This window comes from Cyprinus carpio, chromosome B22 (assembly GCF_018340385.1).
Source record: "Cyprinus carpio isolate SPL01 chromosome B22, ASM1834038v1, whole genome shotgun sequence".
NCBI classification, from domain to species: Eukaryota; Metazoa; Chordata; class Actinopteri; order Cypriniformes; family Cyprinidae; genus Cyprinus; species Cyprinus carpio.
The window spans coordinates 12,942,775-12,970,221 of NC_056618.1; the positions used below are offsets into that span (position 1 = coordinate 12,942,775).

The window sequence follows — 27,447 nt, forward strand, 5'->3', positions numbered from 1 at the left end:
GGATTCGGGGGTTCCTGCAGCACAAGATCTTCTGAACTACTGCAAGTAAACGGGTCTTATTACTGGGTTTCAAAACAACCATTACACTTTTTAAGATAGAAGATGACGCGTTTCAGAGGCTTTATGAAGTGTGATTTGTTAAGTTATAACTTATACATTCTTTGCTGAAGAAACAAAACGACCGAGAAGAAGAAAGATATTAAAAACAAACCGTTTAAAGACGATCGACGTGTGTTTAAAACATTTTTACGCCAAGTCTGTTAAAAAAATCTGTAAAATATAGAATAGCAGTCCAGAATAATTAGATAAATTGTTATTTTATTTCCCCCTTTTTACTATTTAAGTCGCGAGACTGGAAAGTTATTCTGTGATCAAACAAACCTGTTCTTGCCGGATAAGAGAGAACTGCTTGATCCAAAACACTGAGCAAAATCAATCGTTCTTTTAAACTTTCATTAATGCTCCGAAGCCTTAATGTGCATGAAAAGAAAGACGTGTGTTGTGGTGTGATCTGAAGAGATTATTACATGGCAGTATATTTGTACGCATTATTTTATTTTAATATATCTGTAAAAAAATAGCAGTCGAAGTAATTCTCAAAAAAAAAAGTGTTGTTTTTATTTCCTCCTTTTTCTATTTTTTAAGTCGCGAGGCTTGAAAGTATTCTGTGGTCAAATCAAACCTGTTCTTACTGGATAGACAGAGTTGATAAACACGAGCAAAACAAATGTTCTTTTAAAATTCTTAAGTAATGTTGCTGTAATATAACGACGTGTGTTGTGAGTTGATCTGAAGAGATTATTACATGGCAGTATATTTGTAGCATATTTTATTTGTATATTGATTGCTTGATAACTCAAAGATCCAGCACTAGTTATTTTTTCTTCATCAATTTTTTCTTCCTCTGAGAACTCTCATGATCTTGATCTGATCTCCCCCTTGTCATGTCCAGGTTCATGATGAGCATCTGATCGTCTTCAGAGACCCAAAGATCTCAGTGTTGAGCTGTTCATCTGCAGTATGTCAGAGAAGACGAGGAAAGACGAGTCTCTCACAGAAACAGAGGTAACACTGAGTCTGCTTTCAGAGAATCATTTTAAACACTGCTGCAGTTTCAGAGCTTTGCTGGAAAAAACAAAACCTTAGCAAACTGTGTTTATATTTACAAATGATTTGCACAACCTTCAGAGCTTCATAACTTCCTAAATAAAATAACATTTATATTTTAAAAATAGCCAATAGATGATAAATATCTCAGAATTGAAAATCAGAATCATCATTTATAGTCAGTTTACAGTCTCTCTTCAGCACTGGGTCTGTACTTAAGTAAATTATTCCACATCACTGATTTTCAGGTGTTTTTAGTCATACATTGATTGTCAGACATTAAAAAATGATTGCACACTTAATTTAAAGGGTGATATGATGCTTTTGAATGTTTTTCAATTTTTCATTAGTGTGTCATGTATCTGTTTGTGTAAGATCTTCAAAGTTACAAAGGTCAGAGTCTCCTGTAAAGTGATTTCTTCTATCTAACAGAGAACACTGATCCAGAAATGATTAAAATGTCTTGACTGAAGTCCAGATATTAATTTCACAAATGTGTGCATCTCAGTGTGAAATATTAGCGTAATGCTGTTCAAAGGTTAACACAAAGAGAATGACGAGGCTTCAGTGAGTTGTAGTGTTGTCGTCATGTTGTGGAGACGCTGTGTGTTTGGATTGCGAAAGCAAACCTGCTTTGTTTTGGAATCAGTTGTTTAAGATTTATTAATAACTCTGTTCCTGAGCGAACGACCCAAAGGTTATATTGTGTACAGCACGCTTTATGAAGCTGCAGTGCATTTTCTCCCAGCTTCCTGTGTACAACATCAGCTACACACACCCTAAATACACTGTACATTAGGGCTGCACGATTAATCGCATGCATTTGTCATGCGTGTCTCATCAGTAAAAGCCGGTTCCGTGATTAGCGGTAAATGTCTGTCACCTGTTTTCAAACGGGGAGCGGCAGTTAATACACAGAGCCGTAGTTCACTGACAAGCTACGCAATATTCTGTTCATAATTGAGATTAATCGCATTCGATTATGAACACGATATTGCGTAGCTGTCAGTGAACTACGGCTCTGTGTAATGAACTCCGGGTGCATTTGAAAACAGGTGACGGATATTTACCGCTAATCACGGAACCGGCTTTACTGATGAGACACGCATGGGACAAAATGCATGCGATTTAATCGTGCAGCCCTAGATGTACATAAAATACAATAAACCACACTAAATAAATACTATACAGAAATTGTTAAACAAATGTGAGTCTGTAAACAAGAATGACTGCTATCTTTAAAACTCTGCAATGTTTCTGTGAAGGACTAGAGAGAATGTGTGTCGATATAGATCAATAAGATCAGGATCACATGTGTCCAGCTCTGTCTTTGTCGTGAAGAAGTAGTGACCGGTCAAAGCATGGTGGACATGCCAAACCTTCAGTGAGAAAAAAACATCAGTCAGAAGGTATTTATTATCTTTGACATTATAATGTTGTGTTGGCTTATTTCTCCACTAAGATGCTTGTGATAGAAAATAATTAAATAAAACAATAAATCACTGATTTCCTCGCTTTATTGAACACTCAGTCTGGAGCTTCTTTCCAGAAACACAATCACACAAGCAGCCACAAGGAGCTATAAATTAATCATGGAAAATAGATCATGCAGCCAATCAGGATCACATGTGTCCAGCTCTGTGTCTGTGAAGAGTGACCGGTCAAAGGTTGAAGACATGCCAAACTTCAGTGAGAAAAAAACATCAATCAAAAGGGATTTATATCTTTGAACATTATAAATGTTGTGTGGCTTATTTTCTCACAGCTAAGATGCTTGTGATAGAAAATAATGAAATAAACAATAATTCACTGATTTCCTCTTTATTGAACTCAGGCACGGAGCTTCTTTCATCAGATTCAAGATCACACAAGCAGCCACAAGGAGCTATAAATTAATCATGGAAAATAGATCATGCAGCCAATCAGGATCACATGTGTAAACACAATCACACAAGCAGCCACAAGGAGGGATAAATTAATCATGGAAAATAGATCATGCAGCCTGAGAAAAAAACATCAGTCAGAAGGTATTATTATCTTTTGACATTTAAGTTGTGTTGGCTTATTTCTCCACTAAGATGCTTGTGATAGAAAATAATGAAATATAAAACAATAATTCTGATTCGCTCTTATTGAACTCAGTCCGGGTCAAGTAGCTTCTTTCCCAGTAACATCAATCACACAAGCAAGCCACAAGGAGGTAAAATTAACCTGGAAAATAGAATCATGCCAGCCAATCAGGATCATATGTGTTCAGCTCTGTGTCTGTGAAGAGTGACCCGGTCAAAGGATGGTAGCAGGCCAAACTTCAGTGCGGAAAAAAACATCTATCAAAAGGTATTTATTATCTTGGCTTGGCACAGCAAAACATACTGTGATCATTTAAAAACCTTCTTAGTTTTTTTTTCTTTTTATTCTATTTTTCTGAGACTTAAATTCCAAACCTATCTCCTCCTAAAAAGCCACAAAGCAAAAAGTGTTGCTTATCCATAGTGTATCAGACTTAGTTTTTTTTGATCAATTTTTTTATTAATTTATTAAAAGTCAAAAATTTCCCATTAGACTCCCATTGTCTGAGAAAATGCGCCTCTACAGGAGCAATTCCCGGGACTGAGGGAGGAGTCTGCCTTTGTTTCACTTTTAAATCGGTTAAAAATACAATAAATACATGAATTTATTTCACACTGACAAGCTAAACCAACATATTTGAATATTACAGGGGTCAGGGCTCATTAATAATTGATATCTGGCCACAGAAACAGTGAGATAGACAGAGAGAGAAATCACCGCTGCATCAGCGTGGTGCAGTCTCACAGCAGCTCACAACAAACGAAATGTATTCTTGTTTAAGACCTTTTAAAAATAAAATATTACAGCGATTTGCACACAATCCACCCATTAGAACACACCAAGAGCTAAAAGCGGGTGTTTTTGGGCTGCTGAAGTTTGAAAATGAATTATTTGCAGCAGCCTCTCTGACAGCGCGAGACTTCAACACTGGCATGGGGAAAAAGGTCTACATACTGAAACTACAGCCTTTTACATGAAAAACCACAGCGGCGAATCAACACAAATACAATTAGAAGAACATATTATATCGGATGAAAATGAGTGTTTTATGAGTGCTCGTGAGATTTTCTTTGTCTAAGGGCTGAACATCACATCGATGCTCTGCGCTCCAGAACACGGTGTGATGTCTGGCTTTTCGGCGACGAGAGAAACGGACAAATAAAATACACATTTCATTCACACTGACAAGAAACTGAACCAATATGTTATTATTATCGGGTGAGATCTCATTAATAATTGATGTCTGGCCAGAGATCAGTATGAAAGACGAGAGAAAAATCATCGCTCCGATCAGAGAGTGCAGTCCGATCGTGCTCACAATAAAAGCATTTTTATAGTTTTTTAAGAAGCTTTTAAAAAATAATATATTACAGCGATTGCACGCAATCCACCCATTAGAAACACAACAAGAGCTAAATTCAGGTGTTTGTGAGCTAAATGAAAGACTATTTGACAGCGCGAGGAGGCCGTTTTCTAAACACTGGAAAGGGAAAAAAGTCTACACACAGGAACTACAGCCTTTTACATTAAAACACTCCAGCGAACCAGTACAAAACAATTAGAAGAATATATTATAGAGATTAAAATAAGTGTTTGTGAGATATTTTTTTGTCTTAGGGCAGAAAAACACATTGCATCGATCTCTCGAGTTACAGAGGATGCTGTTTCTGGCTTTTCGGTGCAAGAACGGACAAATCACATAAAAGATTATTTCAAAATACATAATAGCCTTGGCGAATATAAACGAAAAACAGCCACACCGTGAACATAAACTGTAGAAAATAAATGGAAATGGATCATGTTACTGGATTTGAATATTAAAGTGACTGCATTTACCAGCTGGTTTCTGTTTTCAATTTTAATCTATAAAAAAAAGAAAATCATTAGTCTTGGCTGGTTTTTTTGTATGTCTATATTTTGTATTTGTCAATAGTAAAATATTATGAAAACAATAACTGTGTTGTAATTTTGTCATCATTATATAGTTTATGTATTATAATTGCAAAAAAATAATTTATCAAGTCACATAGTTATCATTCATCACTGCTTAAAAATGTAAGTTGAACAAAAAACTCTTAAAGCATTAAATAAGATACAGAATCAGTAAAATTAGATTTTAATTTGGGTATATTATCAGTGAACTGATCATTAAATATTTTTAATCATTCAAAAAATATTGTCCCCTTTCATAATGTTGTTCAGAAAATGAAGGCCACAATGCTAATGTTATCCCACTCGATGGCGCCACAGGATAGCAAATACTTCAAGATCTGTTTCAAAGATTTTAAAATGTTTCATTTGTGCATAAAAATAAAAATGCATATACATGCATTCTATATTTTCACAAACTTAAATAAAGCCCAATATAGTATTTATGCAAAAACTGTAATCTCCTAAGTACCATTACTTTTTTCTTATTTTAATAGTATTGACAACATATTTCTCAAGTTATCACACATAAAGTGAAGAAAGGAAAACTATATTAGTTATTTATTTTCATATTGTCAATTAATAGTACTCACATAAGGACTCATAAGCTGTTGTCATAGCCTAGGCTTTTTATTACAACAGAAAACAGCAAGGGTCCACAGAAAAATACTGCTGTAGGGTTTTTTTTTTTGCAGCAAGGCAGCTCAAGAAAGTTGGACACACAAGTAATGTGGCTCTTTTGCCCCAAGGCCAAGCCATCTTTGACATTATAATGTTGTGTTGGCTTATTTCTCCAATAAGATGCTTGTGATAGAAATGAATGAAATAACAACAATAAATCACTGATTTCCTCTTTATTGAACTCAGTCTGGAGCTTCTTTCCAGTAACACAATCACACAAGCAGCCACAAGGAGGTATAAATTAACCATGGAAAATAGATCATGCAGCCAAACATGAATGATGTCTTTCCATCTATCCATAGTAATAGATGGACAAATGCATGTCTATACTGTGCTTCATTACCATCCTCAACAGTGAAGCTCTTTAAATGAGACTGAAGGAGCTCCTGTAGTGAAGAGTGTTTTGTTCTTTGTGTCATTAGTGTAAGATCAGGATCACATGTGTCCAGCTCTGTGTCTGTGAAGAGTGACCTGTCAAAGGGTGACGGACCAGACTTCAGTGAAGAAACAACATCACGAACCAAACGGTATTTGATGTTTCTTATTTTTGTTTACACAGGACTGTGTCAGAAAATGTGTCAGTGAATAATTATCATAAATCTACTAATTGTCCATAAATTTCATCACAGTATTGTTTTGCTCTCTGCCAAAAATGTTTAAATGATTTGATGGTCTTTATTTTTTCAATTTTTTTTTTTTTAACTCTAAAAATGCAGTATTTTGATTTGTTTTATTTTACTATCAGGCTTCAATATGAAACATTAGATCCAGATTTACAGTCTCACAGGAACGACAAGAATTTTACAGACAGTCTCCTACAGATCTTCCAGGTAATAAAACACATTTTCAAGAATATTTAATAATTATAATAAACAAATATGTTATTGAATAAGAGTGTGACAGAACTTTTTTCTAATTTTTTTCTTAAGAACCCATAAAATAAGATTATTAATATTTACAGCAAATTCATGTTTGTCTCACCTTGATTTTTGATGAATATTTTTAACTGAATAAATAATTTTGACCAAATATAGATGAAGATTTTTTTTCTGTAATTTTTTTCTTATCTTGCTTTGTAGGATCTTGAGAGCAAAATAATCACATTTCTGAGGAAAGAACTGGAAAAGTTTAAGAAAATATTACAAAAAGAGGACATGCAGTACTTTGTGAAGGACTTTAATGAGAACAGATGCAGTATGAAAGAAGCAGCTCTTGATCTCACGCTCTACTTCCTGAGAGAGATGAAGCAAGATGAAGCTGCTGATACTCTAGAAGGTAAGAGACTCATGATCATCTGTCAGATTGTCACTTATAAATGTAGAGAGAAAATATAGATTAAACAATAGGCTGTACTTTTATTTCTGTGTTTAGATGAGCTGGTCTTCATTCATCAGCTAAAGTGTAGCCTAAAGAAGAAGTATCAATGTGTGTTTGAAGGAATTGCAAAGCAAGGAGACTCTACACTTCTGAAGAACATCTACACAGATCTCTATATCACTCAGGGTTGTAGTGAACAGGTCAATACTGAACATGAGGTGAGACAGATTGAAGTTGCTTCCAGACGTCATGAATCACAGGAGATACAGGTTGAGTGCAAAAATTTGTTTGAAGCACCTGAAGAAGACAAGCAGATCAGAACTGTGCTGACAAAAGGAGTTGCTGGCATCGGAAAATCAGTCTCTGTGCAGAAGTTTGTTCTGGATTGGGCTGAAGGAAAAGAAAATCAAGATATCAGCTTCATATTTCCTCTTCCATTCAGAGAGATGAACTTAAAGAAGCAAGAAAACTAGTTTGATGGACCTTATAACTCAGTTTTTCCCAGAGACAGAAGGACTGAAGCTTACAAGAAGAAATCAATTCAAAGTCTTGTTCATTCTTGATGGTTTGGATGAATGTCGACTTCCTGTAAACTTTAAGGATAATGAGACGTGGTCTGATGTATCATCACCAGCCTCTCTGGATGTTCTCCTGACGAACCTCATCAAGGGGAATCTGCTTCCTTCTGCTCTCATCTGGATCACCAGCAGACCAGCAGCTGCCAGTAAGATTCCTCCTGACTGTATCGACCGGCTGACAGAGATACGAGGATTCAATGATGCACAAAAGGAGGAGTACTTCAGAAAAAGATTCACGGATGAGAATCAGGCCAAAGAAATCATTGATCATGTTAAACAATCAAAGAGTCTCTTTATCATGTGCCACATCCCAGTCTTCTGCTGGATTTCAGCCACTGTTCTCCAGAACATTTTAGAGGAGAAAAGATATAATGTTGTGAAACAATCAGGCTGATGATGCCTCCAAAACACTGCAGGAGTAAAATACTGAAGACACTCCTAAGACTCTGACACAAATGTACACACACTTCCTCAGATTTCAGATCCAGCAGAGCAGACGAAAGTATGATGGAGAACATACACCAGATGTTTCCTGGGATAAAGATGCCATCTTTTCACTGGGGAAACTGGCTTTTCATCAGCTGGAAAGAAACAATGTGATCTTCTATGACACAGATCTGGAAGCCTGTGGTATTGACGTCTATAAGGCGTCAGTGTACTCAGGCATGTGTACCCAGATCTTTAAGCAGGAAACAGGGATCGTTCTTGGTACCATGTACTGCTTCGTTCACTTGAGCGTTCAAGAGTTTATTGCAGCCCTTTATGCACATCTGTTTCTAGACATCAACAAGAAGAAAAGTATATTTGTTCATGAGTCTACAGAACAGGAAAACAAAAGTGAAACCATGATTGATTTGCTCAAGACTGCAGTGGACAAGGCACTAGAGAGTGATAATGGACACCTGGATCTTTTTCTTCGATTCCTCCTTGGTTTGTCACTCCAGTCCAATCAGAGACTCTTACAGGGTCTGTTGACATGGAAAGAAAAATGACAGAGCAGCAAAGAGGAAATAGTTCAGTACATCAAGCAGAAATTAGAATCTAATCTGTCTCCAGAGAGATCCATCAATCTGTTCTACTGTCTGAATGAACTGAACGACCAAACTCTGGTGAAAGACATTCAGACCCACCTTAGCAAAGGAAGTCTCTCATCTGCTGATCTTTCACCTGCCCAGTGGTCTGCTTTGGTCTTTGTGTTGTTGACATCAGAGGAGGAGCTGGAGGAGTTTGAGCTTCAGAAATTCAAGAAATCAGACGAGTGTCTCATTAGATTATCAGCAGTCATCAAAACCTCCAAAAGAGCTCTGTAAGTTATTTAATATATTTTGTCATGTTTTGTTCTCATCTTAAAATTACATTAATCTGCATTGATACATAGCAGGCTTGGACACCCCTGATTTATAGTGATAATTAACCATATACCAGTTATAAGTAGGGGTGGGAATCACCAGAGACCTAACGATACGATATTATCACGATACTTGTGTCACAATACAATATTATTGTGATTTTGGGTGGGAATCACCATTCTGAGATTATATTGCGATATTTCAGTGTTTGAGAGTAAATTACTGTTAAATTTAAATTAAATTAAATAAAACATGTAGTCTTACATCTTTGGATGCACCGAAATGAAAATTCTGGGCCAAAACGGAAACCGAAAATTCTGGATGCACTTGGCTGAAAACCCAAAAATGCTTTGTAATGATTATTTATTATTTTATTAAATAATATACATTTATTTTGTAAGACTTTTTAAATTTAGCTCAATTTTAATGATACTGAATAAAAAAAAAAAACACAAGCCAATAAAATAACCACACTTTTACTGAAAGTAACAATAAAACTGGATAGAATTTATATTAATATTGGTAACACTTTATTTTAATGTTAATGAATTTTAACTACTTTAATTTACAATCTAAGAATTTATTAATCTTAGTTCAAATTAATTTTAACATTTGCTAATTCATTATTAAAATAAATAGTTGTGCAAGTTAACAGTTAATGAACTCTTAATTAACATGAACAAACAATGAACAACTGTATTCTCATTAACTAACATTAAGAAAGATTAATAAATAATGTAATAAATGTATTGTTCATTGTTCGTTCGTGTTAGTTAATACATTAACATTAATGGAACCTTACTGTAAAGTGTTACCTTAATATTAAATATCAATAATTTTTTTTTATTCACTTCAATGTAACAGAATCAGTTATAAGTTGTTGGATTTATTTATTTATTTAAAAATTTTTTGGACTAATTATCCAAATAATTATAGTCCTACAAAGCTATTATTATCAGATCACAGCGTACAGATACACCATGTTACAGCACAGTAGCGCTACTGCAATCAGGAGCAAGTATACAGCATATAAATTTTCTGTTGGCGCGTTATTTAAGTGGACTTTGCTTTTCCGGTGAGCATGAACGTTAAGTTGAGCAGAACGCACATTCATAGAGAGGAATATTGAGAGGAGCGTCAAACCGCGCAGTGATGAGGAGAGTGAAACATGTGCTCTGAACACTGTCATATTATTATTATTATTATTATTATTATTATTATTATTATATGTAGCCTATCTTTTTTGCTCGCATTTTTGGCCATTTTTCTATTTGATAATTTGCAGATGTCGGTGCATACCTACACTGAACAAAATTATAAACGCAACACTTTTGTTTTTGCCCCCATTTTTCATGAGCTGAACTCAAAGATCTAAGACTTTTTCTATGTACACAAAAGGCCTATTTCTCTCAAATATTGTTCACAAATCTGTCCTAATCTGTGTTAGTGAGCACTTTCCTTTGCCGAGATAATCCATCCACCTCACAGGTGTGGCATATCAAGATGCTTATTAGACAGCGTGATTATTGCACAGGTGTGCCTTAAGGCCCTTTCACACTGTGATTCCGGAAAATACATGGGTAATGTGTCCCGGCAATTGTTCCTGGGTCGCTAGATTTTGCCCCTTTCACACTGCCAGTGATTACCCGGAATATGTGCGTGCGTTCACACACAACCCATAAAGGTCCCATAAAAACGTGACATCAGGATGTGATGTGTAATGTATGAGTCGAAAACGCTAGGCACGTTAACTTTCACTTAAGATGGCGAACGATCTCAGCTTCAGCACGGATAGCGAGGATCTAATTGATCTCTGCTTCATTACAGTTTGCACATATTTTTTTTGTCGCGAACATTGATCTGCCTCCAAAACACCCGGTAAAAGAGTCACGTGATAACGTGCGTCATCACGACACACCCTTTACGGAATTAGTTCTGGCTTTTGTTCACACAGCGCTCGTTCCGGGACTGAACCCGGCAATGTTACTAGGTCCCCAACCCGGGATCGATCCCGGGACGTGTTTGCGTTCACACAGAAGGCGACCCAGCAATTTACCGGGTCCAATGTGCAGTGTGAAAGGGGCTATAGGCTGGCCACAATAAAAGGCCACTCTAAAATGTGCAGTTTTACTGTATTGATGGTCCGCAGTGCAACACATCTCCTTCTGATAACTTTCCGCGATCTCGTCATCTTTATTTTACTAACTTACTGCATGCTGAAAGTGACCCAGCTGACCTCACCAGAAAAAAAAAATCAACACCACCATCTAGTGGATTGTCAAGAAATTTATTTTATTATTCTACCAAATAGTATACTAAAAGATCGATACTTGCAGTCCATGTATCGATTCAGTATTGCTGCGGAAAACATCGCGATACTATACTGTATCGACCCCCCCACCACACCTAGTTATATGTATATATCTCTTTTAGGGTTAAATCAAAACAAAATTTCTTGAACTTTTTTTTCTTTAAAAACTGCAGTCCTTTGGAATTAAAGTGCAGTGCTGTTTTATTGGATTTACATGGGTTTTATGTAAAAATATCTATTTTCAGCAAAACAAGCTGTTTAGTTAGCTACAGAAGAAGCACATCATGTTATTATAAAACACATTGTTCCATAATTATTTCTACTCCAATATGCAGTTTAACTTCTTAAACCTCTGCTATAAAGGAGATATACTCTTGTATAACCTCAATGCATAAATTATTAACCTCCACATCTCCACCTCAAGAAACTCATCAAGATAGAGCAGCACTTTTAAATATATAGCTCATTGCCATTAATGATACAAGCCTATTATTCATTACATATTTTATTCAGGGCTCTAGAGTGCGACCAATTTGGTCGCACATGCAACCTAATTTCTCAATGGTGCGACTAAAAAAAAATCAGAGGTTGCACCGGTGCGACCAGCCGTTCGAGGGGGAAAAAAGTCTCCGCGACTCTGAAAGTCTCCCTGTGGTTCAACAACAGACACTAGAGCCCTGCATTTCTGCATGGGCCAATTTTCACGTCATAGTTCAGACGCGGGCCGGGCCTCCCACCTGTTTTAGACTTCTCCTTACTTTTATATTTTAGACATCCATCAGTTAGTGATGAAAAAAATTGCTTCACTGGTGGAAACAACATGAGACCGTGCTGCCGCGACTGTCAAGAGCGGGTCGACGGTGTTTAGTGTCCCGCAGCAATAGCGCAGCTGAACAGTTCTGTGTTCAAATACACGCAATAGGCTCAAGCTTGCTGCAAAGCACTGGCAAAAGTAATTACCATAAATGTGACGGGAGAAACAGTAGGGAGATATTTGAATTCTTTACTAATAAACTAGTGTTTTCTGAGTCTGTGTCGCAAGGATGAAGTTGCCAAGCCTGACTCGCCATCTCCTTTAGAGAGAAGTGCATTTTTACGGATTATGATTATAATGAAATAATTTTTGTTTTCGATTTGTTTTATTTCGTTAAGTAGTCATTTAAAGCTTTCTATAGATATATTTATCATGTCTATAGATTTATTTATCATGTCTATTTATCATGTCTATAGATATATTTATAATTTAGGCATGTTTTCACTGAGTGTCGGTTCATTTTTGTACTCCTGTTAAAGACGACACGGCAGAAAGCGCAACGTTTTGTTGATATTGTGAGTGCACACAAATAAAGTAGACCCTTTGCAGTTACGAATGATGTATTACTCTTACCTTTATGAGCAAAAATGACGGTGTATCCACTGAAAAAATGCAAGTGATCACGCCGGCGTCTCCATGTTCTGAAGCGTCTCCGCACAAACTATTGGATATAGCTCACATTTAGTTTGGGTCTAACATTTAAACATTGTTACAGGAGATGCTTGAACTGTTTTATATCTATAGATTTTACTTTAGGCACGTCATAAAGATTTGAGAAGGCTTAATTGATCAAACAAAGGCTCACTGTCTAACGCTGGCAACTTAGTCATTAATTTTAGAAAAACTAAAATTTTTATATTTAACAAACAAAAAATTCTTCCTAACATTTTCTAAATTAACTTAATAAAAAAACGAAATATAATCCCTTTGCTATTACATATAAAACTGAACTATTTTAATAGCTGAGACAGTATAAGCTGTTTAGGGACTGTTTAGCTGTTCAGATCAGACACTAGAGCATCCCTTCATTCAGACACAGTGATGATCTGATCAGAATCAGTGTAGAGGGGCCAAGTCTGGAAGATTTTGATGCTGCTAGAGAGAGTGTGGCCAGCTGGTTTTAAGGCCAAAGATCAAGAAGGCAAAAACTACAGGAGTTGGCCATCCGAGGGGCATGTGACTGCAGTGGAGGATAGTCCATAAGACATTGAGCCATGAGATGTTCAGTCTGAAGCCCTTAAAACATTTAATTTAGATTTTCTTTTTATTTAATTTACCTTGAGATATTTGAAATTTAATTTTCAGCTCAGTGAAGCACTTTAAGCACCAACACTTTTTCAGTAAGTTACCTTTCTTGTACAATTGTGCTTCAAATAAAGAACTTTATGTTGACAAGATTTTTAGTTAATCGTTTACAAGTCAATATTGTCTATATGGACAGCGATTTAAAAAAAAAAAAAGAAAAGTGAACTTGTAAAAACTGCAGTGTTAAATGTGATGCGGTCGAAAATTTGGTTGCACCTAAGTTTTGTGCTGTGCACCTAAGAAAAAAAGTTAGGCGCACCAGTGCAACCAGTGCAAAAAGTTTAGTCTAGAGCCCTGAATATGAAGTGTTGTTTGTGGTGCCAGTGCAACCAGTGCAAAAAGTTTAGTCTAGAGCCCTGATACCTGAGATAATCACTTTTACTGTTAATCTAAAAAAATAATTGGTATAAATGTATTTTTTGTATTTAACAAATGTATTACATGTATCTAACTCTGTGATTTGATTTGTTTCTCTTTTAGGCTAAATGATTGTGGCTTAACAGACAAAAGCTGTCCAGCTCTGGCTACAGTTCTTGGATCAGATACCAATCTGAAAGAGCTGAACATGAACAATAATAATCTGCAGGATTCAGGAGTGGAGCTCCTCTGCACTGGACTTAAGGATATAAATTGCAAATTAGAGATAATGAGGTAAGTTTTGTGACAATCAGTAGTGTTTGGTTAAAATTTAGATCCATCTGTTAACATGGACCTAGATCATTTGCCACAGAATTGAGGACAGAACTGCTTCAGCTCAGTGAAATTTGCAGGCTTTAATTCCAGCATAAACTCTACATTACAGTGCCCTCATTTATCAACCGTGCATACACACAGATGTGTGTGTAATGAGTGTGTAAGAACAGTTTCATGCAAAGTGTGGGATCTACCAACTTGTACTTAAACGTAGGAATGTGTGTAAATAAAAGCACATCTCTGAGCATGCTTAAGTAGAGATTCAGTGCTAGAATGGAAATACTACAAAAAGAAAAGCCACTGTGTGTTTCCTGTGTCCTTTAATTGCAAATACTAAATTTATAAATTAATAGTTCAAGTTAGATAAGATATTTAGTCTTGTTTATCCCCCCAGGAAACAAGACTAAATATATTTTTGCTTATATAGTAAATGCATCTTTATTTATTTTAACTAAAAACAAGACAAAAAAAACTAAGTAAGATAAGCCTTTTTTTGTCGTGCAGCTGGGAAGTAATTCTGAGAGCACAGAATGGCTTCTCAGTCAGTTCTGCTTTCTTTTTCCATGATTTCGGTGAGGACATTATACATTCACATGATTTATAAAGGGAGGTGTTGTCACCATATATGGTTTATTGGAGGTGTTTCTGAATGCAAATGACCATGAACCTCGTTTTTTTAAGTCTAGATCTAGGCACGATGAGTAGACAGAGATCACTGGATCTCAATGTTCTGCACGAGTGAATCAGATCAATGCTCTACTGCAGGATAAACACTTTCAACTCAACACATTGATGTACATTATTTCAATGTTACAAGGACATTTTTAAATTCTTGCTGCTGGGTGTTTTTTGTGTATCTTTTATAAGAGATTGCTGACTGAAAAAAAACATGTGACATTTGTAATGTGGTTGTCGTCATCATCATCAGCAGCAGTAGCAGTATTTGTCAACTGTCAGCTGTACTGGTAAAATTCAGATTAAAACTGAAGTGTTTTCTCTTTATGCAGTCTGAAGAACAACTGTATCACAGAAGGAGGGTGTCATGTTCTGGCTGCAGCTCTAAATTCAAACCCTTCAAATCTGACAGAGCTGGATCTGAGTGAGAATAAACTAGGAAACCCAGGAATGAAGATCATCTTGACTCTGTTTGAAAATGTACAGTGTAAGACTGGAAAAGCTGAAGTAAGTATTTTAAAAGTGTATCCCATTAATTACCCAGACTCTAGTGACCCACCACAGTTTCATAGATTTGAAAATATTTTACACTTCTCACCAGGACTGCACAATTAATCAAAATAAACTCAAAATTGTGATATGGGTTAGTGCAGTTATCAAATCACAAAGGCTGCATTTTAAGTTAGAAGAGTATTAGTTCTGAATGGCTGTTAAATAAAAATAAATAAATAAATGGCTGGTGAGTGAGTTATTTTGAGTTTATAATGTGAATTTGAAAGGTTCACCTAGTTTTGCGTTCATGTAATTTCCAACATTTTTTTGACAGATGATGTTAACAGATTTCACCAGATTTGTACAACAAAGTGTTTATAACAGGGTTCGTACAAGGTGCTTGAAGTACTTGGATTTGACTTTTTGAAATGTAAGTCCTGGAAAACCCTTGAAAACAGCCATATTTTTGAGAAGGTACTTGAAAAATACTTGAATTTATAAAGGGCAGTATATATGAAATTAGTGATATTTTTTTCCTCGATAAAACAATCTTTTTAAGCAAAATTAACGATGCCACGCATCTGATATAAATACAGAGCCGTTTCGCCTGGCTTTTAGCAGCGCACGAGATCTCACGATATTACTCCTAGAGGCGAAAAGTAGTCTCGCGATATCAGTATAAAGTTGTGTTTGTGGTAATCCTTTTGATAGTTCTTGCATTATATTGTTCGGTCTTTTATTGCATGTGCTGTTTATTTGGGTTTAATTTTGGAACGCAAGTAAAGTCTGAGGTGTTTGTGTTGCACTGTTATCATTTACAAGCGTGGAGCACATCTCGATCTCAGCCGCTCGGGACTCAAACTCTTCCTCTGCGTATGCTGTGAGTTTGTGTTGCTTAGTGTTCATCTGGGAAAACAGTGCATGTTATCTCACTAGATTTGTAACGTAAGTCATTTATTAACCTATGCCAAAACAGTAGAATACATCAACATATTTCTAAATTTGCGATTTGTTGTATATCGCGATTTCAAAATAAAAGTTCTAACCCTTGCTCTGAGTTTGCATGTGGCCAAATATTAAAATTACATGGATTTAAACGTCCTTGAATCACGCTGTAAAGTGAAACATGGCCATGCCTTTGCTGCCCTCTGCAGGTATTTGTTATAATACATAATATAATTAAATTGGTTATGTTCATATTTTGTGTAGGCATATTACATTATGTAGACCTATTTTATCAGAGTTGTTCTATAAAATCATGTAATTACTTGGTTTTGATACTTTATTTGAACCAATTATTATTGCCTCATCGATAGTTTCTATATAAATAGTCACCCTTAAGCCTGTTTTTCACTTAGGTCTATTTGTATTACTAAAAAATATCAGATTTCTCAATTGTCAAAATATGTAGATTACTTGATTAACACAATAATCATTAGTTACAGCCCTATATTAGTTCAAATATTTCAAAATACAACTGCATTGTTTAGACTTGTGTGATTTAAAAAACAAAATATTCACAAATATTTTAAAAAATCTTAAAAATAGTATTACAATATTTTCTCATTCTAGGTGAACCAAGTATCTGTAGCCTACATCTCGTGAGCTAAGTGCAGTGTTGATAAGTGGTGATATAGCTCAATATCTCCCAAGTGTATGATACAGCTTTCGTTCTTTAGGTCAATCATAGATTCATGTAAAACAAAATAGTTTGAATAAGGAAATAATAATATTCTTTCAAATGTTTAAGTTGCCACAGTCATTGCATGCTTTTGTGCTGCACTTTATTTGTACCATTTTGTTTTATTAGAATTTGAAAGATAATAAGAGTATTGTTTGAAAAGTAAGAGCTCTGATTTTAGTCCTTGAAAACCAAAAAAGTAGTGCTTGAAAAGTCCTGGAATTTCATTTTGCAGTTTCTGTACGAACCCTGTTATAAACCTGTTGTGAACTAAACACAGAAACTTAAAGGTCACTGTTCAGTTTTCCACCAAAATAAAAGCCTGAGGGCTCAACATTTGAAAGAAAAGAAATTAACGCTTAAGAATACAAATAGCATATGTATTATTCCATCCTTTAAAACTGACATCCTTCTCCAAAGAGAGCTAAACGTAGTAGCTAAAGCTGTGTAATTTGTGTAATTGTATGTATATCTTAATTATTTGTGTTCTCTCTTCTACAGGTTAAACTGCATCAGTATTACAGATGAAGGTTGTGCTGCTCTGGCATCAGCGTTTAATTCAAACCTCAGAGAGCTGGATCTGAGCAGGAATCAAATAGGAGACTCTGGAGTGACAGAAATCTCCAGTCTGCTGAGAAATTCACAGACACTACAGATACTCAGGTCTGAATTTGGTTAATATAAACATGAATCAATGTAAAGCTCCAGCTGGTCTGTAAACTGGTGCTGTGTCACAAGGAATGGGTCAGTGATGTGAAATTGGTGTGTTGGTGTAGATACATTTATAAAATATTGACAAACATATTGATGTTTTGAGGTGATGGGAAATGTTAATATGCTAATGGTGTAGTAAATGCTTGTATGTATTTATGTATGTATTTATTTATTTATTTATTTATTTATTCATTTATTCATTCATTCATTCATTCATTCATTTAGACTTTCAGACTGCAGTATCACTTGAGATGGTTTTATTAAAGTTGCTTTAAATTTATGACATTTTGCTGCAGAGAACAACATTTTATGAAACCAGTTCAACACGGGCATCAGTAAATTATTAGAGAAAGTTTGTTAATACACTTTTGAGTGATTCTGAGAACGGGACATTGATGAATTATGATTAAATTCAAAATTGGCTCTAAACATTCATGTTCAAAATTATTCAAACTTCAAAAAAGTCAAATTTTGTGCATAATCTTTTATTCTTTAAAATCATCAATAAACGCTGTCTGTAAGTGTTTAGAAGCTTCTGTCACCTCTCTACTACAGTCTTGGTCCATTCCTCGCCTGAAAAAGCTTCCAGATCACTGATAATCTTTGGTTTTCACATCGCCACTGCTCTCTTTAAATTCAACCAGATATTTTCAAAGAGAATTAAATCTGGAGACTGAACAGGCCACTCAAGAACATTCTATGACTGATCCCTGAACCAAGCAGAAGTAGATTTGGATGTGTGCTTTGGGATGACTGTCCTGCAGGAAAGTCCATTGATCATCAGCTTCAGTCTTTGCACCAAAGGCATCACAATTCTTGTCAAAATGGCCTGATACTTCAAAGAATCCATGATGTCCTTCATACAGTCATGATTTCCACTTCCTGTTGCAGTAAAGCAACCCCATAACAGCACTGACCCACCTCCAAGTTTGACGATGGAGATGGTGTTCTTCTGCTTATGAGCTTTGTGTCTTTTGCAGCAGACATACCGCTGATCCATGGGTCCAAAAAGTTCCAGTTTGGTCACATCACTCCATAAAACGTTCTTCCAGTGCTCAACAGGTCTACACAAATGAATTTTATCAAGTTCAAGTCTGCCTTTTGTTCTTCTTGATCAAGAGTGGTATTCAGCAAGATGTCTCAACATGAAGGCCATACTTGTCTAGTGTTCTTCTTACACACTGCATTGAAATGGTTTTCCTCCTTTCATCGGGTCATCTTGTAAGTCTTTGGCTGTACATTGTTTAATCAGAGCAACTGAGAAAAACCTACATTTTATGATATTGTCCTTTTTCTTCAACACCCTCAAAGGTTTTCTGGTACAACACACTTTAAGCTAAGCAATAAGGCTGAGAGCTGTCTCTAGGAACTTTTAATGTCTTGGAAATCTTCATATAGCCTTAGACTTTCTAAAGTAATACAGTTATTTATTCTCTATAGCTTCTCTATAGCTTTTGCGAGATCTCTGTTGACTTTGCCATTTCTGCTACAATCTCTGAAGGGTTGAGTAATTTTGATTGCAACTGTAGTTTATAATTGTGGAAAATTAAAACTGAATTAAAAAAATTACAAATTGCATTTGTTGTAGTTTACGTTCACCAGTATATAACTTTACCCAGATTTAATGTGAAAAGAGTCCATTCAGGTCAAAATTCCCATAGTGCATCTTTTTTATTTTCTTGTACTTTTCTTATGTACTTGTGTGACAATCTGTGTTATAAGGAAGAATAACATCTTTTCTAACAGACTTTCAGACTGCAGTATCAGTGAAGAAGGTTATACAGCTCTGTCTTCAGCTCTGAGATCAAACCCTTCACACCTGATAGAGCTGGATCTCACAGGAAATGATCCTGGACCATCAGGAGTGAAGCAGCTCAGTGATTTACTACAGGATCCAAACTGTCAACTCAAGACTCTGAGGTGAGACCTGATGAAATAATGCCACATAAGTTATACACGTGAATTATTTATATTATATATAAATATTATTATATTATTTCACTAATTTAGTAAGGTATACAATTTGTTGCATCAAAAATGTTCAAAGATGAAAGATGAGATGCTGCAGCTGCTGTTGTTTTGATGATAAATGTCAGCACAGTTTAGTTGTGTTAAAAGTTACAGCTTAATCAGACATTTTGGGTCACTAGATGTGCTGGTGTTCAGTAGTTTGGTTCCTCAATAATTAACATTTATGAGTGTGTTATTGTGGACATTACTCGTGAAAAATATTCAGTGTGATTTATTATCCTGATTGTTTAAATGTTACTGAATGCACTGTACGTTAATGTCCATCACGCTCAGATTCACAACACTGTAGATCACTGATCTAGAATATAGAACTGGATTTCTCATGACGTCATGAAAGTGAAGCCGCCACACCGCCATATTGGTAATCCCCAGTGTGCGTAAACGTTCTATTAAATTAATAGGAAATTGTATGATTTTAACGAGACAACATCACATAACAAGTCAGCGTTTTTAAATCTGAAGTATCCCTGTACATTCTTACAATGCAAACACTCATGGGAATTTCCCCTACTTATTAAAAAGCTACGTTATAGTAGCGAACATCATGAACATGATAAACATCAGACGGACACGACCTCAACATATAACAAATGACAAAGTGCTCATTCTGAAATCTGAAGAAAGATTTATGCTTTGTAAACACATATACCTTTATTCGCCTTGAACAGTTATTCATTGTTTATATAATTTTGTTATAGTGTTTTTATTCGTACAGTAGGCACTAACTGCAAATGTTTCAACAATAATTTCGTTAACAGCATTCATTTTGAAGCAGGTAATGATTTAAATGGTGGTTAAATTATTATTAATTTAGCATACAACATTTTACATGGAAACAGTAGCTAATGCTAGTAAACATATTTGCGCGATCTTGGAGAGTCTGAAATAGATGTTGCTCAATCAGGACATTAAAAATATACACATCATAATTTATTCAGAGAAATAACTGAATACAGACAGTACGAACATGAAGCTTTATTTCAAGATGGTAAATTAAGCTTTTCATTTCAGTATAGAGCAATATTAACAGAAGCTATTGTATTGTTCATTGTATATTCAAATCAATTTCTGATACTAATAGGTTCATATTTAATAATTCCTGAATAATTACGTACATAAAGAAATATGCTATATTTTGTGTTGGATCAGTTACCTGTGTCATCAGTGCGCAGCAGACACACCCACCTAAACGGTTTAAATACATCCTTATCCTGCCCAAAAATACCATAAACACTGCAGATAACATTTGAAGTAAAAATGAATTTACATACACACAACATAAAAAATAATCTTGTTTGACTGATTTGCTTCAAATCAGGAGATTTTAGGTCAGCAGTTTGCATGTGACTCAATGGTGCTCTCTGCTGGTAGGGAATAGTAAGATGGCTGATCAAACACTTCTGTTGGCTTTACTGTCTTTTGGCAGTTTAGAATGCAATGAGCGATCCAGTCATATATAGATCAGTGCTGTAGATCTACTACAGCAGATCTATCACAGACCACAAACATGTGATGTGTGTCAGGAGAGGATCAGTGATAACACACACACACACACACACACACACATACACATACACACACACACACACACACACACACACACACACACACACACGCACGTCTGAACCTGCAGATCCTCTCATAATGAGCAGAATTACTATTGCATCAACACAGACATCAGTTAAATAAAACTATCCAGAGATGGTCTGAACCCAGATCATGTTCTCTGTTAGTGGATCAGCAATCCAGTGTTTGGTGAATTCTGCTACATAATAATAGGAAGAGCCGGCATCAAAAGATCAACTAAATATATCACTATGAATGCTTAGCTGTCACAAGCTAGTTATCTCTTTGCTAACTTTCCTCATCTCCTGCTTAAAAGCCAGAAAGATCTTGAGATTTTTGATAATCATTATCTAGTGAGTTTTTGCCCCTGAGTTTCTTTTAAAGAATTTACTTTTATCTTAAAAAAACAAAACAAAAAACAACAACAATGTTTGATAATCTTTAAATGTTTTGTGATGTAATGCACACTGAATTGATTCGAGCTTCATCTTCTCTTCTGCAGGTTTTTGGGTCCTGCTGCAGATGAAGGCTGTCAGTATGTGACTGGAATTGTGGGTAAAAAGCCCTTACTCCTGAGAGAGCTGGATCTGAGTGAACATGAACTAGGAGACACAGGAGTGAATCAGATCTCTGCTCTACTGCAGGATAAACACTGTACACTCAACACACTGAAGTGAGTATCTTACATCATTTCACATGTTACACGACTAGTAATGTTACAGTTGTCTATTTTAATTCTCATTTGAGTCTGACCCCACATTATAAAGCTTGGAAGAGCCAGGACATTTTTTAATATAACTCTGATTATATTTGTCTGAAAGAAGAAATTCATATACATCTAGGATGGCTTGAGGGTGAGAAAATCATGCGGTAATTTTTGGGTGAACTATCCCTTTAAGTGCACAGGGGTTGGAGAAAATAATGTGAACACATTAGAAATAGCCAGTATTTTATTAATGTGTTTACAATTGTTTGTCTTAAACAAGCTTCCAACCTTCTTAGATTAGATTCATACAACTTTTGAATAGACTTCAGTTAAATTTTGTCTCTAACTTCTGCTGTGACTGCTGAATGTGATCATGTTTACTTACTACAAACTGAGGATTGAAGACTAAATTAAAAACATTGACCACCAACCAGTAACACCTCCCTCACAGATGAACTGAAGCCCTTTAATGCTTGCGTTGATCGTATAAACACAGAAGCACATCCAAGCTGCACAGCAAAAAAGCCAAAACTCAGTACGAGTCAAATTTAACACTCCTGAAAAAGTATATATTACTCCCTCCATTTTGGAGCTAAAATAACATTTTTCGAAGGTCTGAAATATGTACATTACTCAGCAGATGTTACACACTTCTGTTGGATTACAATTAAACTCTTATTAAAGGTGCCATAGAATGCATTGAAACAATATTTTTAATTGTGTGTGTGTTAAGTTTTATCTCAAAATACCCCACAGATAATTTTTTATAGCTTGCTGAAATTGCCACATTTAGGGTATGAGCCAAAACGTGCTGATTTTTGTGTTTGTCCCTTTAAAATGAAAATGAGCTGGTGCTCCCGCCTCCCTTCTCAGAAGAGTGCAGAGCTTCAAGAGCACATGCTGGCGGGCACATACCAGTGTTACGGTTTAACTGGTGGGGACCGTGTTACTGACATCACATTGCTTCCAAATGCATTTTTTAACGACCACATTCCTATTCACGATCATTCTGGCAGCAGGTGAAGGCAGCACTAGTGAAAACAGGCAGAGACAATGGTAGCTTTAGCAACATTAGCCTTACAGAGAGCCAGGAATCTGTTTTGGAAAAAAATGATGATGCATGATGTTGCGTGAGGTGCGTGTCTGGACATTTGCACACGAAGCGTTGGTATCGATCCCTCTTTTAGAAGCAATCTTTGCACATCTCCAGCGCTGAACTGACCCTCGTTTGTGAGGCAGTCTAGCTTAAAATTATTAGCACAAACAGTAATGATGAACCGCTGCTCCTCACTCAGAGCTGTGTATATGCTAATAGTACAGAGAGCGTCACAAATGGGTGGGACTTTCCCCGAGTATGACGCCATAGTCTGGAACTGCTCGTGTGGAGAGACTGTATATGATTTTTTGGGATTATGAGACAATGATTGAGTGGTTTTTTACCATTATAGGCTGTTGTTTTCACACACTGCGGCCACACAACTGTGTTCAAACACCTTATAAAAGTGATTTTTGCATTCTATGGCACCTTTACACACTGCAGCCACACAACTTGGTCCCATGTGACACGTGCCGTATATTCAAAGTGTTCTGGGTATATACGATAGGGTCTGTTGGGAAACAAACTAAACATATTATTGACTGTTGGTCTCTGTGCATGAATGTGTTCATGAGACTCTATTAGCACAGCAGTTCAGTCTAACTCAACCAGGAAAAGCACACAAGTTGTGAACAATCAAGATGAATAAAAACACAACATGAAATACAATCTATGTGCTTTTTTTTCCTCTGAGGTAAATATATCTGCTGTGCTCGTTGCAACAGGTAGTTATTACGTTCACCTATTAGCTGTCAACCGAAGCTCAGGTCTAGAGTCAGTGAAGAAGATTCAATTTTGACTGTTGTGACAACTGAAGCTCGGGTCCGGACTCAGTGAAGGAAGTACACAGATACTCTTTGGGGAAAATCTTGATTTTTTTTTTTTTACAATTTGTGTGCAATTCCGAGAACACATGAACACACAGTCATGCACAGAGACCAACAATCAAGAAGGATATTTGTTAAATATGTAAAATTTTAATTTGTTTCTCACCAAACTTTATTGTATACCCCCAGAACACTTGGAATATACAGCACATGACGCTTAAGACCACTCTGTTATACTTTTGCTTCTATTTTAAAAGCTTAATGTTAATCGCCATAGACTGACATTATATGGACAAGCACATTCGGGACATTTTATTTTAATGTCTTTATGTGGTCCGGAAAAGAAAAAAGGACATATGACATAAGACAAACTTAGGGGTGAGTAAATGATTATTTTCATTTTTGGGTGAACTATCCCTGTAATGAAAAGCATTTAACTCACTTTAAATGTATATATTTTTTGTAAAAAGAAAATCAGTCTTACTGGAAAATGGGTCGCAATTCCTGAATTCCATGCTGATCTCACTGCGCTGAGACAGGGCTTCATCTATCAAAATTAATAAATAAATGACAGAACAAGCAAACCAAAAACTCATATCTGATCTGTAGTTCATGCTATTCATGTGTCATATTCCAAGCAGGGTTCGTACAAGGTGCTTAAAGTGCTTGAAGTAGTACTTGAATTTGACTTTTTTTAAATGTAAGTCCTGGAAAACCCTTGAAAACAGTCATATTTCTGAGAAGGTACTTGAAAAGTTAAAGAAGGTACTTGATTTTTAAAGGGCAGTATATATGAAATGTGTTATTTTTCCCCTCACTAAAACAATCTTTTTTACGCATAATTAACAATGCCATGCATCTGATATAAATACAGAGCCTTTTCGCCTGGCACGAGATCTCGCGATATTACTCCTTGAGTTGAAAAGCGGTATTGCGATATCAGTATAAATTGTGTTTGTGGTAAACCTTCTGATAGTGCTTGCATTATATTGTTTGGTCTTTTACTGCATGTGCTGTTTATCTGGGTTTCATTTGGGAACACAGTAAAGTCTGACGTGTTTTGTGTTGCGCTGTTATCATTTACAAGCGTGGAGCGTCTCCATCTCATAGGGTTGGCAACCGTTCGGTATAATACGCAATCGTCCCGTATTTAAGGCATCAAAGAACCGCTCCGTATGAAATCTATACGGAACGCAGTTTGTCCCGTATTTAAGGTATATGCAGTATGACCACCTAGACCATACGAATACCAAACTCTAAACTGAGAATCAGTTATTCTTTTTTTGACAAGTGTTTGATTTTGTGAGCATAAACCGTTTGAGGGAGGCTTTAAGACCAAGCGGAATCCTCTGCCGGCTGGTCGCTTACAGCGAGCGGGACTCACGCTGGTTTATAACATACGCGTTTCAACTTCGGCTTTTTTTTAAGGATTCTTTGGTAAATAAAAAGTATAAAGAACAGAACATTCAAAATAAAATGTTTGTATTAAATATGCAATAAAAAATATACTGAAATCTACTTTTCAAAAGTTTGGTGTCAGTACATTTAAAGGAACTTTTAGAATACTTTTATTCAGCAAGGATTAAGGTGTTAAATGGATAAAAAGTGGAAAAAAAAATCTATTTTGAATAAATTCTGTTGTTTTTAACTTTTTATTTTATTTATGGAACACAGGTTCCAACAAATATTAAGCATCACAACAGTTGATAATATTATCAACACTGATAATAACACAGCATATTAGAATGATTTCTAAAGGATCATGTGACACTGAAGACTGGAGTAATGATGCTGAAAATACAGTGCTGTCACAGAAATAAATAAAAATAATATTTTAAAGTAAATAAGATAGGAAACCAATATTAGAAATTGCAATAATATTTCACAATATTACTGTTTTCCTGTATTTTTGATCAACTAAATACAGCCTTGAAGAGCATAAGTGACTTCATTAAAAAACATTACAAATCTAAAAGATATATATATAATAGGCCTGTGTGTGTGTCCCTTATTCTGTCCCTTATTTTCCTTTTCTAAAGTTAGCAACCCTAATCTCAGCTGCACGGGACTCAAACTCTTCCTCTGCATATGCTGTGAGTTTGTGTTGCTTAACATTCATCTGAGAAAAACAGTGTGTGTTATCTCATTAGATTTATAACGTAAATCATTTATAAACCTATGCCAACACAGGAGAATTCATCGACATATTTCTAAATGTGCGATTTGTTGTACATCGCGATATCAAAATAAAAGTTCTAACCCTTGCTCTGAGTTTGCAGAGTTTGCTTAAAGTCCTTGAAAGAATTTCATTTTGCAGTTTCTGTACGAACCCTGCTTAAAAGGTATTGAAGTAAATTTGATTTATGAACAGACTCAATTTGATTTTTTTTATGTTATTGTAAAGTGTTTCTATAGTTGATCCTGTATCTTAATTACATTACAAATCACAAACTTTTTTTTTTTTTTGGTCTGACTGAAGATTCTCCAGACTTGAAATGTAACTAATATCCTCAAATCCTAGTTTTGTTTTTGTTTTAGTTTATGGCTGTATAATTATTTATTTACTTTGATTATTTATTCATATTGTTTTCAGGTTTTAGCAACATTTTATTTATTGCACTGTATGATGTTTACTCATGATTTAACTCACACATGAACATAACGTGTCTGATTAATTGTGTTTCCTCCTGTCTTCAGTCTGTGTAGATGCAGTATTACAGAGAAACAGTGTCTCATCCTGACTTCAGCTCTGAAATCAAAACCCATCACACCTGAGAGAACTGGACCTGAACTGGAGTAAACTACTCGGAGACTCTGGAGTGAAAAACCCTCAGTGATCTACTGATGAACACACAATTCAAGCTGGAGAAACTACAGTTAGTATCATTATACTCTACAGCAGTTACAGTGAGATTAAAGATTACCGTTTACTTTCATAAATTAAAGTTGACAGTTATTATTTTTTATGGAATATTGCAGTGCTGAAATGATTTATCTGTGCACATAATGTATTTCTAATTGAAGTCCTCCTGAACTTTTATCTGAATAACTTTCCTTCTCCTCACAACATCATCTCTTTCTCTCCTCTGATGATGGAGCAGGGAAAAATCTGTCAGTCACCGGAGGTCACAGCAATAACAAATCACAGCAATCCAGTTCATTAATGGACCAAATTAAATCCTATATCTTAATCTACTTTGTTAATCTTTTTCTTCTGCTTTTGTTTATGGTCATACAGTATAATAAGGTTTTTGGCAATGTTTTTTTATTACTGCACTGTATGGTGTTAACACATATGTCACGACCTTTCACTATCACATGATGAATTACTCACACATGAACATAACGTGTCTGATTCACTGTGTTTTCTCTTTCTGTCTTCAGTCTGTGTGGATGCAGTATTACAGAGAAACAGTGTCTCATCCTGACTTCAGCTCTGAAATCAAACCCATCACACCTGAGAGAACTGAAGCTAAGCTGGAGTAAACTAGGAGACTCTGGAGTG

At 35.7% G+C, this 27,447-nt stretch overlaps 1 protein-coding gene and 1 pseudogene across 1 annotated transcript in view; one reads left to right on the forward strand and one right to left on the reverse strand.

Annotated features, from left to right (window-relative positions):
• The window catches only part of LOC109103223 (NLR family CARD domain-containing protein 3-like), a 1,793,396-nt gene that overhangs the window by 1,501,306 nt on the left and 264,643 nt on the right, over window positions 1-27,447 (reverse strand). The gene's annotated exons all lie outside the window — the stretch shown is intronic.
• LOC122141382 lies at window positions 3,383-19,666 on the forward strand (annotated as a pseudogene).